The following is a 14131-nucleotide window of genomic DNA, read 5'->3' as shown; positions in this document are numbered from 1 at the left end:
GGCCCAAATGTGTGGTAAGGAGTTAGAAAACAAATTCTGTAAAAAATGATGAGTGAAATCCGAAAGGTGCTCTTTGGAATATGGGCCCCTTTGCCCACCTAGGCTGCAAAAAAGTGTCACACATCTGGTATCTCCGTACTCAGGAGAAGGTGGGGAATGTGTTTTGGGGTGTCATTTTATATATACCCATGCTGGGTGAGAGAAATATCTTGGCAAAAGACAACTTTTCCCATTTTTTTATACAAAGTTGTCATTTGACCAAGATATTTATCTCACCCAGCATGGGTATATGTAAAAAGACACCCCAAAACACATTCCTCAACTTCTCCTGAGTACGGGGATACCAGATGTGTGACACTTTTTTGCAGCCTAGGTGGGCAAAGGGGCCCATATTCCAAAGAGCACCTTTCGGATTTCACTCGTCATTTTTTACTGAATTTGATTTCAAACTCTTTACCACACATTTGGGCCCCTAGAATGCCAGGGCAGTATAACTACCCCACAAGTGACCCCATTTTGGAAAGAAGAGACCCCAAGGTATTCGCTGATGGGCATAGTGAGTTCATAGAACTTTTTATTTTTTGTCACAAGTTAGTGGAATATGAGACTTTGTAAGAAAAAAAAAAAAAAAAAAAAAAAATCATCATTTTCCGCTAACTTGTGACAAAAAATAAAAAGTTCTATGAACTCACTATGCCCATCAGCGAATACCTTAGGGTGTGTACTTTCAGAAATGGGGTCATTTGTGGGGTGTTTGTACTGTCTGGGCATTGTAGAACCTCAGGAAACATGACAGGTGCTCAGAAAGTCAGAGCTGCTTCAAAAAGCGGAAATTCACATTTTTGTACCATAGTTTGTAAACGCTATAACTTTTACCCAAACCATTTTTTTTTTACCCAAACATTTTTTTTTTTATCAAAGACATGTAGAACTATAAATTTAGAGCAAAATTTCTATATGGATGTCGTTTTTTTTGCAAAATTTTACAACTGAAAGTGAAAAATGTCATTTTTTTGCAAAAAAATCGTTAAATTTCGATTAATAACAAAAAAAGTAAAAATGTCAGCAGCAATGAAATACCACCAAATGAAAGCTCTATCAGTGAGAAGAAAAGGAGGTAAAATTCATTTGGGTGGTAAGTTGCATGACCGAGCAATAAATGGTGAAAGTAGTGTAGGTCAGAAGTGTAAAAAGTGGCCTGGTCTTTCAGGGTGTTTAAGCACTGGGGGCTGAGGTGGTTAATGACCAGGCCACTTTTTACACTTCTGACCTACACTACTTTCACCGTTTATTGCTCAGTCATGCAACTTACCACCCAAATGAATTTTACCTCCTTTTCTTCTCACAAATACAGCTTTCATTTTGCGGTATTTCATTGCTGCTGACATTCTTACTTTTTTTGTTATTAATCAAAATTTAACGATTTCTTTGCAAAAAAAATGACATTTTTCACTTTCAGTTGTAAAATTTTGAAAAAAAACCGACATCCATATATAAATTTTTCTCTAAATGTATTGTTCTACATGTCTTTGATAAAAAAAAATGTTTGGGTAAAAAAAAAAATGTAGTGGCAATTCTGGAGGAGTTGCTCAACCCCTAACACTGTAGCGTGTTTTACATTGGGGGAGCAGCCCCACCGCATGTGGACCGCAGCAAACTACTATCCCCAGCAAAAAATGCATACGGTGGAGGATGTCGGCGCGATGTGGCTTACAGTCTGGCTTTGTTCACATTGCACTAGTTGTCCTGCTAGGCGTTTGCGTGGAAGCCTGGCTGTGAACTGGATTACATCACCTTCAGACCGTGTTCACACCATAGTTAGAGCAGTGGTAGGACCCTCTGCCATGCTGAGTGACCGTGACGTGGTGCATGAAGGGCTCCGATATTTTCCTGACAGGAATATATTGGCGAAAGTCTCAGCTTTTAATATCTGCATTTATGACTAGCCAGTATAGTCAGTGGTATATCCGTTTGGTGCATTTTTTTTCTGTGATTTATAAAAAAAAAATGGTTTGGCTAAAAGTTATGTGGGGTATCTGTGGAGGACGCTGTTATGTGGGGTGTCTGTGGAGGACGCTGTTATGTGGGGTGTCTGTGGAGGACGCTGTTATGTGGGGTGTCTGTGGAGGACGCTGTTATGTGGGGGGTCTGTGGAGGACGCTGTTATGGGGTGGATCCGTGGAGGATGCTGTTATAGGGAATGTGTTCTGACACATAGGGCCATGAGGGGGGCCAGCATAAGACATATAGCATCTTATGCTGGTCCCCCTCATGGCCCTATGTGTCCCCTCATGTGTCCTAAACTGCGCACATAACTGGCTTTGTGTAAAGTATTTTACTAGTGTGTGAAACAATCTCTCTCCTATTGATAACATGGCCGCCTCTGTACTCACTGTCACTATGAATGCACTGAAGCGAGCGGCAGCGAGCAGGAGCGTTACTAAGTGATGTCAGTCATGCGCCGGCCGGCCCGTTCGCTGCAGTGCATTGCATTCATAGTGACAGTGAGTACAGAGGTTGGCCATGTTATCAAAAGGAGAGAGATTGTTTCACACACCTGTGAAAAAAAAAAAACCTTTTTGATCCATATACAAATGACCTGATATGAGTCCTGTATCCGGAGAGGAGTCAAGCGTAAAGGAGCCTAGCACCGCCCCGCGTCCTCCGAATCTCCTCCTTGCTGGCTGACGTCACAGAGCTGTAGCGCCGAAATCTCGCGATGCGCGAGCTAGCGCATGCGTAGTTCGTTCCCTGTGCTGATGCCAGTACAGGGAATGAACATGATGCCGACACTGCGCATGCGCATTGCGAGATGCAGCAGGGATCCGGTTGTCAGTAACAGCCGCAGATTGGTGGACCTCACACGCGGGGGGAAGGAACGACTACAGGACGATAACGCTCGTCCTTTAGCGCTAAAGTTTGTTTATCCTCCTAAACAAAGGATTGTATTGTACAATGTGTTAAAGGTTTCTTGTTTGCGTACCGGTGTGGTGTGTGTGTGTGTGTGTGTGTGTGTGTGTGTGTGTGTGTGTGTGTGTTTATATATATATATAGTAGAGACTCCTTCACTGCCGAATAATAATATTATGTAGTACATAAAAACATCTGTGACATGTGCCGTGTTTCTTTATTCTTTATTCACAGGCTTGGTATCTTATTCAGTAATTTGCCATAGCAGTGTCCTGTTTGTTTAGATTCTGTGTTGGTGAGTATTCCCAATACAGTTAAGTAAATTTTTCAATCAACTAATAATATTGAATCGTTATAGGCTCCAAATGTAATTTGCTCAGAATTCCTTGATCCTTGTCTGGGGATTTCATACGTCTAAACCGTGAGTTATTACAATACATTATTTTTTACATTGTTAGATTTTAAAATATTTTCTTTTTTTTCTAATAAAGGATTTGTCGTTGATTCATCTGTCTAAAAGTTTTTGATTTCATCATGAGCAGTGAGTATAAACCTATCTTACAACATTCACTCCAGGTTAAAGTATAGTTTGGTCAATTTCCTTGTTATAAGACAGTTTTAGTATAGTGAAAAGGATAGTTATTTAGTACTTGGGGCTCTTTCACACTTGCGTTCTTTTATTCCGGCATAGAGTTCCGTTGTTCGGGGCTCTATGCCAGAAGAATCCTGATCAGTTTTATCCCAATGCATTCTGAATGGAGAGAAATCCGTTCAGGATGCATCAGGATGTCTTCAGTTCAGGACCGGAACGTTTTTTGGCCGGAGAAAATACCGCAGCATGCTGCGCTTTTTGCTCCGGCCAAAAATCATGAACACTTGCCGCAAGGCCTGATCCGGAATTAATGCCCATTGAAAGGCATTAATCCGGATCCGGCCTTAAGCTAAACGTCGTTTCGGCGCATTGCCGGATCCGACGTTTAGCTTTTTCTGAATGGTTACCAAGACGCTAAAGTCCTGGCAGCCATGGTAAAGTGTAGTGGAGCGGGGGAGCAGTATACTTACCATCCGTGCGGCTCCCCGGGCGCTCCAGAGTGACGTCAGGGCGCCCCACGCTCATGAATGACGTGATCGCATGTACACGTCATCCATGCGCATGGGGCGCTCTGACGTCATTCTGGAGCGCCCCGGGAGCCGCACGGACTGAAACTATACTGCTCCCCACTACTACTATGGCAACCAGGACTTTAATAGCGTCCTGGGTGCCATAGTAACACTGAACGCATTTTGAAGACGGCTCCGTCTTCAAATGCTTTCAGTTCACTTGCGTTTTTCAGGATCCGGCGTGTAATTCCGGCAAATAGAGTACACGCCGGATCCGGACAACGCAAGTGTGAAAGAGCCCTTACCGATGTAAAAAGGTGATGGATTGCAGGAAGAGTTATTATGTTTTTTTGGTCTTCTGACCAAAGGACAATGAGCATTGTGTTTTCTTTTTAAAGATATGGAGAAAATCTACAAGGAAGTCTTCAATTTCATCAGCTTTGGAGAGTACCCGTCTGAGTCTAAGAAGATACAGAGGCAGGCACTACGACGTACCGCATCAAAATTTGCCTTAAAGGGTTAGTATTACAAAGACACTCCTTCTGATTATCTGTGCACATACAATTTTTCACTAAATAAAGCTCTAATATTTAAATTTTTCTTGTAAGATGGAGAGTTGTTCTTAGAAAACCGAAGATTTGTGAAAAACGAGGAAGAGGCCTGTAGAATCTTCGTGGAATTTCACGCGTCGCCCATTGGAGGACATTCCGGGATCAACCGAACACGATCGGCCATCGGATCGCGATTCTTCTGGCATGGAATGCATGTTGATATTACTAGATGGGTAAGAAACCATTCTAATCCGTATTTGGTATTAGGAGGAAAGGTGTACACCAATAACATGCCATTTTCATTAGATCCAGGAATGCCCTCAATGCCAGAAGTCTGGAAAACCAATCGCTGCTCCACAGCCGTTACAGTGTATAAAGGTAAATATCTTGTCTAAAATTAAATATACCCTTGGTGTTACAAAATGTAAGTCCAAAAATTATAAATAACATATTCTATTCCCAATAGGTATCTGCTGTCTGGGAGCTTGTCGGGATCGACCTAACTGGTCCTCTTCCTAAGACGGTTGATGGCTTCCAATACATCTTGACGGCTACGGATTATTTCTCCAAATGGGTGGAGGCATTCCCATTGAGAACAAAGACTGCTGCGGAGGTCGGACGCCATATCTGCTCCATGGTATATCGACATGGTTGTCCCAAGAGAATCCTTTCGGACCAGGGTAGAGAGTTTGTGAACCAAGTATGTGTATTTCCCCTGTGCTCTTGTATGTTAAATCGGTTAGTTAACATGTAAGCTGTTTGCTATGATAATGGCACTGTAAAAATTTTTTTTTTATTTTTTGTTAAAGCTGAACAGCCAACTGTGTTCCATTTTGGGTATCGAAAGAAGTGTGACAGCGGCGTACCACCCACAGACGAACGGATTGGATGAAAAGACCAATCATAATATCAAAAGGCAAGTGTTCAAAATAAGTAGTATGCTCTCGGTCAATCACATATTAAGAACATAATTGCTCTTAAAATATAAAAAATAAATTTAATAGATCCATTCTGGCACATTTGAAATAGTTCATTTTATTATTTCCTTTTCCTAAACCTAGGCCATCTCTTACTGTTTTAATGCCCCAACTCCTTCAAAATTAATTTTGAACTATTTAAAAGTTAGAAAGAATCACTTATTTTTTTTCAAAGAAGCATTGTATTTTCACTATAAGAATTTATTTTATTTTTTTTAAATCACCGTCCAACACAATTTCATATGTCCTATTGTACCAGATGCTTGGCAAATTATTGTATAGTAATCTGATATTATCTGGCAATCGTTCGTTAATTACAATATCAAAGGTAATGTTTTTTGTTATGCCATTCTTTTTAGAGCCCTGACGAAGCTGGTAAATGAGAAGCAGAACAACTGGGACGTGTTTTTGGACGCTACCTTATTCTCCATCAGATCGAAGGTCCAAACCACCACCAAGTACTCGCCATTTCGTTTGATGTACGGGAGAGAGGCTGTATTCCCCTCCGAGGTTCCAGTTGAACTTCCGGTGAATTTTTTTTTTTTTTTTTTTTTTTTTTTTTGGTGAATTTGTAAAGTAACTTTAATATTATATACATATGGACAAAGTTTTATATAGACAATGTAATTTAAAATAAATTTTTGCCTTTTATTTTGTATATTCTACACAGCTTTCGAGCATCATTCTTCCGGATGAGAAAACGTACACTGCCTTCGTTGAGGAAAAGACATCATCGATGGAGAAGATCAAGGAAAGCACCAAGGAACACATTGATAAAGCCCAGGAAATACAGAAGACGAAGCATGCCAAGAAAGTGCTGAAGAAATACAAAGATGTGGTGTATAGTATCGGCAATGAGGTCCTCCTATATAATATGAGAAAGAGTGGTAGGAAAGGTGGACAGATGGAGCCTGATTTCTCTGGTCCTTATGTTATCAAGGAGCTGTGCGGCAAGGTGGTGAAACTTGCGAATTCCAATGGCGTTACGTTAAAGAAGAAGATCAACGTTGACCACATAAAGCCATTCAGAAGAAGTGAGAGGATCACAGTCAAGAAGTCGGAAAAAGATGTGACCATGGCTCAGGAAGACAGCACCCACCTGTCCCCAGGACCACAACGGACCTCTGTCATCAACTGGATAGGAACAGACAAGGAAAGCACTTTACAGGTATGTCAACATTGAGTTGAAATTGGTACAGACAAATAAGTTCATAGTTACATATGTATCTATAATACATCTGATTTTCATAGATATTTTATGTGTACAATTGAAAAGGGGATTAAGAATAAAGGTACTTTACACATTATGTATTAATGTCATAAGTGTAGGCGAAATCTTACTTAACCAATACAGGAGTGAAGGTAACCAGTGAGTGGAACAGGGAACAAGGGATACAACAGGTCACGTATTCACGAGATCAGAGACACAATAATAATCGGCCGGAACATGTCATTTAAAGTAACGAGTTGGGAGTGTCTGACATGTACTGGTACCATCCACAGTAAATTACGTGGCAATTGTAATATTCTACTATGTGCAATTGAAATTATAATATGTTAACAGTAAGCAATGAATATTGATTTTGACATTTATTTTAAAGCCCTCAGTATCAATCAATGTGGAACCCAGCATAGAAGAACGAGGTAGCATATACTGGTTGTAAAAAAGTTTGTTTGACCACGTTGGTCTTCTGTTTGGCCGTGCCCTGTTGGTTTGGCCTTTAACTCTTTAGCTATTTCTGCCCTTTAATATTTAGGCTTTCAGTATTTGCCACCGTTTGGCATTACATTAAATAAAATCAGTATGAATTTGAACAATACATGTTCTGGTTTTTTTATTTGACCCAATACTGGTTGAGTTTTTCACCCTTTGCATAACAGCAGCACTACAAAAGTTTTTATTTACAGTGATTAAGTAAAATTCATGGTAGGTGGTTAATATTTGTAGGACTGAACTCAAAATTTTAGATTTCTTAACCTTAAGTAAATTTTAGGATTGGGCAGACTCAACCAGTATTAGGTATTGGTCCCAGATTGCTATTACCGACCAGGAGTTTCAAATTATTTTTTTTTTTCTATTTTAGTTCATATGCTGTGGAAAGCTGAAGACGACGGCTCTGTGCAAGCAGTTGTTGGACCATACAAGCTGTATAGTTCATCCTTTTGTACACTACATGGCAATAACTGGCTGGTGGACGAGGTAAAAAAAATACATAATATTGACAAGTATGATTAACTGATGTGTATATGTGTAATCGATTTTATATTGTATGATGCAGGTTATTGACGCCTATATCCATCATCTGATAGCGAAGCATGAGGCAAGTGTTACGTACATTACTTCATTTTTTATGTCCTTTGCTTTAGTTAGATTACTTGCTAACTTTTATTGCATTTCAATAGGAACCTGTGCGCCAGTTTGATGCTGTTTTGTCCTCGGTGTTGTTTTACGGAAAAATAGAAACACTTGGAAAGGTTGGTTACTGTTTAAATTTGTATTTATAATATATAATTCTATAATAAAAATCCTTTTTTTTAAAATTAAGTTTATGATTTATACATACATTTGATAAGGCAATGTTTCCTAACCTTCTTTCAGGTCAAGTTTCCAGATGAAGATATATGGATATGCCCTATTAATGTTGGAGCCCACTGGATTTTGATGGTATATATTGGTCAAATCATTGTTTATGTTCTACTTATTTAATCATGTATTAAAGTTTAATGTAATTACGGTGTATATTTCAATATGTAGAAGTACAATCTCAATGCTACCATGTATAAATTTTATTTATACTCTATTACAGCTACAAGTAGGTATAACTTTCATTGTCTTAAATAAAGCCATTATCCACATTGTTCTTAGTCTATAAAATATCATTGAACGAATTTCGTTAAATGTTTTCCATGGATGCCCTAATAATGTGTATTTGGGTTGTTATTGAATTCAGTGCTTTAATTGTTTTTTTTTTTATTTAAATAGATATGTTTGTAATATCTTCACTCTACTTAGCTCTTATTATTTTTATTAGGTGGTGATCATGTCCGAGAAAGTGCTTGTGGTGATGGATCCCCAGGGTAACGAAACCTGCTATCTTGACAAAATTCAGAAGAACTGGAAGTACGGTTGTTTCCATTAAGACTTAACGCTGTCCAAGAGACTAGGCAAAACATGTATGTTGTAGTATACATTTAAAGCCATTATCAAAAAAAATGTTTTATGCTTGATTGACAGTCTATTCTTGAGCAAGTACAAGCCAGAAGAACAAGCCGCAGAGTGGAAGACCTGGATCCAGTATCACAACAACCAGCAAGATTCGAGTAGCTGTGGCGTTTTAGTTCTGCTGGTAAATTTATTTATAACCAACTTAAATTCTATGCAAAGAATCATGTCACTGTCGTTCAAAATCAGAAATGTTTTTAAAAAATTTTATTTTTATTTTTTTGAAGTTCGCCAAGGAATTCCTACAAACAAGGACCATCTGGGAAGTCAAGACCACGGAGGAACATATAAGGGATGCAAGAATGGAAATAGCATGTGCCCTACTACAGTACAAAGGTCCGGTATATCTAACTATCTCCAAATGGTTAATCTAGATAATTACATTCATACAAAATGTGCACATATAATAACATCCAACTGTAAATTTATTCTTAAAATAATCCACAAGACATACAGACATAATAACATCTAGGTATGACCCTTTACTTGTTCTCATAAATATATATAGCAATAAACTCCTTCCCTTGAAATATCTGATCAATCTAATAATTACAGTTAATTGAGGTTTGTCATTTTCTCATTTGGAAAAATTTTCTCTCTAACATTATCTTTTAGCATGCTGATTGCACAACTGCTGTGTCCTGCGACGGAGGAGGAAGACTAATGAAGAGCTCCAGATCATTTTCTAAAAACAAATCGGTAGAGTTTAGACTACCTTACGTGCACTTTCAGTCTTCAACAGGTAACTATTCAAGCTAACAATCTTACCTTTTTCTTTGTTGGATCGACTGAGGCTAACGCTGTGTCCTGCGACTGAGGAGGAAGACTAAGGAAGAGCTCCATGTAAGATACTTGTCTAAGAACAAAACGGTAGAGTTTAGACTACCTTACGTGCACTTTCAGTCTTCAACAGGTAACTATTCAAGCTAACAATCTTACCTTTTTTTTTGTTGGATCGACTGAGGCTAACGCTGTGTCCTGCGACGGAGGAGGAGGAAGACTAAGGAAGAGCTCCATGTAAGATACTTGTCTAAGAACAAAACGGTAGAGTTTAGACTACCTTACGTGCACTTTCAGTCTTCAACAGGTAACTATTCAAGCTAACAATCTTACCTTTTTCTTTGTTGGATCGACTGAGGCTAACGCTGTGTCCTGCGACGGAGGAGGAAGACTAAGGAAGAGCTCCATGTAAGATACTTTCACTTGGATTCCCATTTAGCAAACAAAAATTTAATTTTTTTTTAAATTTTGTGATACTATAGTAATTGTCAATGTCTCTCTAATATTGTTGTAGGTTTGTAAACTAACCTCAAATTTTTTACATTTTTGCTCAACAGAGACAACCAGTGTCCTCCAGGTGACTACTTTGAAGAAGGGATACATCTTAAATGGTCATATATAAAAAGATTAATACTATACCCTAGTTATCACAATATACTAATCTAATAATAAGTATGTAGCCTAGCACATGTCATACACTGTAGTATGTAGCCCAGCACATGTCATACACTCAGGGCCATCTTTAATATTGATTGGACCCTGGGCAAGAATTTACTTGGGCCCCCTGGATCCCGCCTTTCCACACCCTAGCATGCAATCATGCCCTCCACGTTGTGCAACACTGCACTAGGAAGCACCTATAGTGACCATCTGATGAGTGGCCACTAGAGGTGTTCCATGACCGGGCTGAAAGAAGCGTATTTTAAACATCCGCTTGTAGGATGATGCCACACAGACTGTTGTTGGATGCAAACGGGAAATGTTTGACACCTGTTGTACAATTGTGAACACAGTCCATCGAATTTGAGAATCTGCTTTTTAGAACAGTTGGAAAACAGGACTCCCCATTGTGTTGAACGGTTGCCGAGTAACCTTTTCCTTGTTTTTGTTTCTATATGAGTTATAGTTAAAAACTGTAAAAAAATAATTTGGTACTATTATTTTTTTTATATAATTTAATCTACTAATCTAATTTTTAAACAAATATGGACATATCAAATTGTGCCAGCCAAGCTGTCATTATTTGGTGTCATCTGAATACAACAGAACTGTTAATATCTTAACGTATTAACAGTATACAAATCACCTGATTGCTAACAGTATTTTAAAGGAAAAGAATAAATGAAACAAATTTTTTTTAACCCCCCCCCCCCCCAGAGCACAACAACACATGGTGAAAGGGTGTATTTTTAGCTAATACTTATGACATTGTGATGTATTGTACGTGTCCTGTTGAAAACAATATTATTTATGATTTAAATATTAATCAATACAATATCTATTAATAAAATACAGTTGTGGAATAAGATGACTCCTGTTTTTATTTAAGTAATCTTCAAAGTTGCGGTCAGCCAAGCAGGCACAGGCAGTAGCCTGTGAATGTGAACCACCCCCTCCCCCCCTTTGCGATCCCACTATGTCCAAATTAGTAGCGATTGTGTCAATCGGGTGATGCTGGCCGTAGTGACCCTGAGAATATAAGCTGGTCACCACTCCTTGTGCTGTTCTGCTTTTGGCCACTGCTCCCTCTTTGTCTTTTGCTACGCTGTAAGCGGTGTGTAGGAGATACAGTCACGGTGTAAGCAGTGTGTAGGAGATACAGTCACGGTGTAAGCAGTGTGTAGGAGATACAGTCACGGTGTAAGCAGTGTGTAGGAGATACGGTCGTTTAATTCTCCATCGTCACAGTATTTAGTTACCTCATCAGTATTACAGTCACTCACATTGGTTGAATTGGCACATGGACACACATGTGAGCAGTAACGCCACGTCAAGGCTCCAACCCTTGTTACTGACCAGTCACACACACCATGCTTTTCATTCATACACATTTGGTATTCCAGATGTTTTGGACTACACCTCTCATTATGATTTGCCAGCATGATGGGAGATGTAATTCACAGCATGTGGACGGCCTATGGTTGCCGACCTCTGACCTCGCGGTGATCACCGTACACAATGCTGAAGTAGCGGTGCAAACAGGAGCAGCTTGTCACCTGTCAGATGCCCCTTCACTGCTCCAGCCGGGGGCGCGGGCCTCAAACATGGGCTTCTTCAATCCACTTCAGGTACTTCGTGTTCCATAGGAGAACATGCTGGTCAGAGTTGGGACACACAAAAAAAAACAGGTTAGAGTAAATGGCAGAACAGACGCAGTGCAGCAGACGGTCCACATATACAGCAGACAGACACACGGATTGTGGGAGACACAGAGACGGAGATGACAGAATCCAGTGAGCGACGGATTTGGTGGCAGATGTGTCCCTCTGGCTGGGGGGCAGCTTCTCATCCTTCTCCAATGAGTGACGAGATGGCTGCAGTTTCGTAGCAAAAAGCATGCCATGGCAGAGGAGATCTAGGAAAAAAATATTTTTTGGTGAAACTAGGGTTGTACACATCTTACACACAGGCCACACGTGCTGCACAGCTCCCCCAAATATAATACACTGCCCCCAAACATCTAACGCACAGGCGACCCCAATATACTTCACAGACCACCCCAATATATAGCACAGACAACCCCCAATATACTGCGTAGACCCCCAGAAAATATACTGTGCAGACACCCCCCCCATATACTGCGCAGACACCCCCCAATATATTGCTACCGTGCAAATCTGCTGCCCTGCTTTGAATATATGATGCATCGGAGGCCTGCTTTAAGTGTCCGATGCCCAATCCAAGTCTGCCCACTGTCCCCCAATAAAAGATGCCACCTCCAAGTCTGCCAACTGTCCCCTATATAGGTTTCAGCACAGATAAAATACATTGAGGCTACCGTGCAAATCTGCTGCCCTGCTTTGAATATATGAAGAATCGGAGGCCTGCTTTAAGTGTCCGATGCCCAATCCAAGTCTGCACACTGTCCCCCAATAAAAGATGCCACCTCCGAGTCTGCCAACTGTCCCCTATATAGGTTTCAGCACAGATAAAATACATTGAGGCTACCGTGCAAATCTGCTGCCCTGCTTTGAATACATGATGCATCGGAGGCCTGCTTTAAGTGTCCGATGCCCCCATCCAAGTCTGCACACTGTCCCCCAATAAAAGATGCCACCTCCAAGTCTGCCAACTGTCCCCTATATAGGATTACATGATGCATCGGAGGCCCCCTTTAAGTGTCCGATGCCCAATCCAAGTCTGCCCACTGTCCACCAATAAAAGATGCCACCTCCGAATCTGCCAACTGTCCCCTATATAGGTTTTAGCACAGATAAAATACATTGAGGCTACCGTGCAAATCTGCTGCCCTGCTTTGAATATATGAAGAATTGGAGGCCTGCTTTAAGTGTCCGATGCCCAATCCAAGTCTGCACACTGTCCCCCAATAAAAGATGCCACCTCCAAGTCTGCCAACTGTCCCCTATATAGGTTTTAGCACAGATAAAATACATTGAGGCTACCGTGCAAATCTGCTGCCCTGCTTTGAATATATGATGCATCGGAGGCCTGCTTTAAGTGTCCGATGCCCAATCCAAGTCTGCCCACTGTCCCCCAATAAAAGATGCCACCTCCAAGTCTGCCAACTGTCCCCTATATAGGTTTCAGCACAGATAAAATACATTGAGGCTACCGTGCAAATCTGCTGCCCTGCTTTGAATATATGAAGAATCGGAGGCCTGCTTTAAGTGTCCGATGCCCAATCCAAGTCTGCACACTGTCCCCCAATAAAAGATGCCACCTCCAAGTCTGCCAACTGTCCCCTATATAGGTTTCAGCACAGATAAAATACATTGAGGCTACCGTGCAAATCTGCTGCCCTGCTTTGAATATATGAAGAATCGGAGGCCTGCTTTAAGTGTCCGATGCCCAGTCCAAGTCTGCCCACTGTCCTCCAATAAAAGATGCCACCTCCAAGTCTGCCAACTGTCCCCTATATAGGATTACATGATGCATCGGAGGCCCCCTTTAAGTGTCCGATGCCCAGTCCAAGTCTGCCCACTGTCCACCAATAAAAGATGCCACCTCCGAATCTGCCAACTGTCCCCTATATAGGTTTACATGATGCATCGGAGGCCCCCTTTAAGTGTCCGATGCCCAATCCAAGTCTGCCCACTGTCCCCCAATAAAAGATGCCCCCTCCGAGTCTGCCAACTGTGCCCTATATAGGTTTAAGCACAAATAACATACACTGTGCTTACCATGCGAATCTGCTGCCCCTGCGCGTTCACACAGCCCTGCGCTGTGCAAATCTGCTGCCCGCGCGTTCACCGAAAGCAGCTGTTAAGATCAGCTGCCCTGAGACAAGCCCTCCATATAGCCAATAAGATTACAGGATTTAGAACACACCTACCTAAGAAGCCGCACGTACAGACAGGAAGTGACGCGGGCAGCAGATTTGTATGGGCAGCAGATTTGCACAGAACACC

General features: G+C 40.9%; 1 long non-coding RNA gene across 1 annotated transcript; it reads right to left on the bottom strand.

The window, feature by feature from the left end:
• Positions 1 to 9734: 9734 nt before the first annotated feature.
• On the bottom strand, positions 9735 to 13987 carry LOC120983731. Its single transcript, XR_005775174.1, has 3 exons — positions 13904 to 13987; positions 11759 to 12117; positions 9735 to 9933 (listed from the first exon to the last, which is right to left on the bottom strand). It is a non-coding gene; the product is annotated as an uncharacterized LOC120983731 (long non-coding RNA).
• Between the last annotated feature and the right edge of the window lie 144 nt (positions 13988 to 14131).

This window comes from Bufo bufo, unplaced genomic scaffold, assembly GCF_905171765.1.
Source record: "Bufo bufo unplaced genomic scaffold, aBufBuf1.1, whole genome shotgun sequence".
NCBI lineage: Eukaryota > Metazoa > Chordata > Amphibia > Anura > Bufonidae > Bufo > Bufo bufo.
Note: the sequence above shows the minus strand (reverse complement) of the source record. Positions and strands in the feature narration are given on the sequence as shown.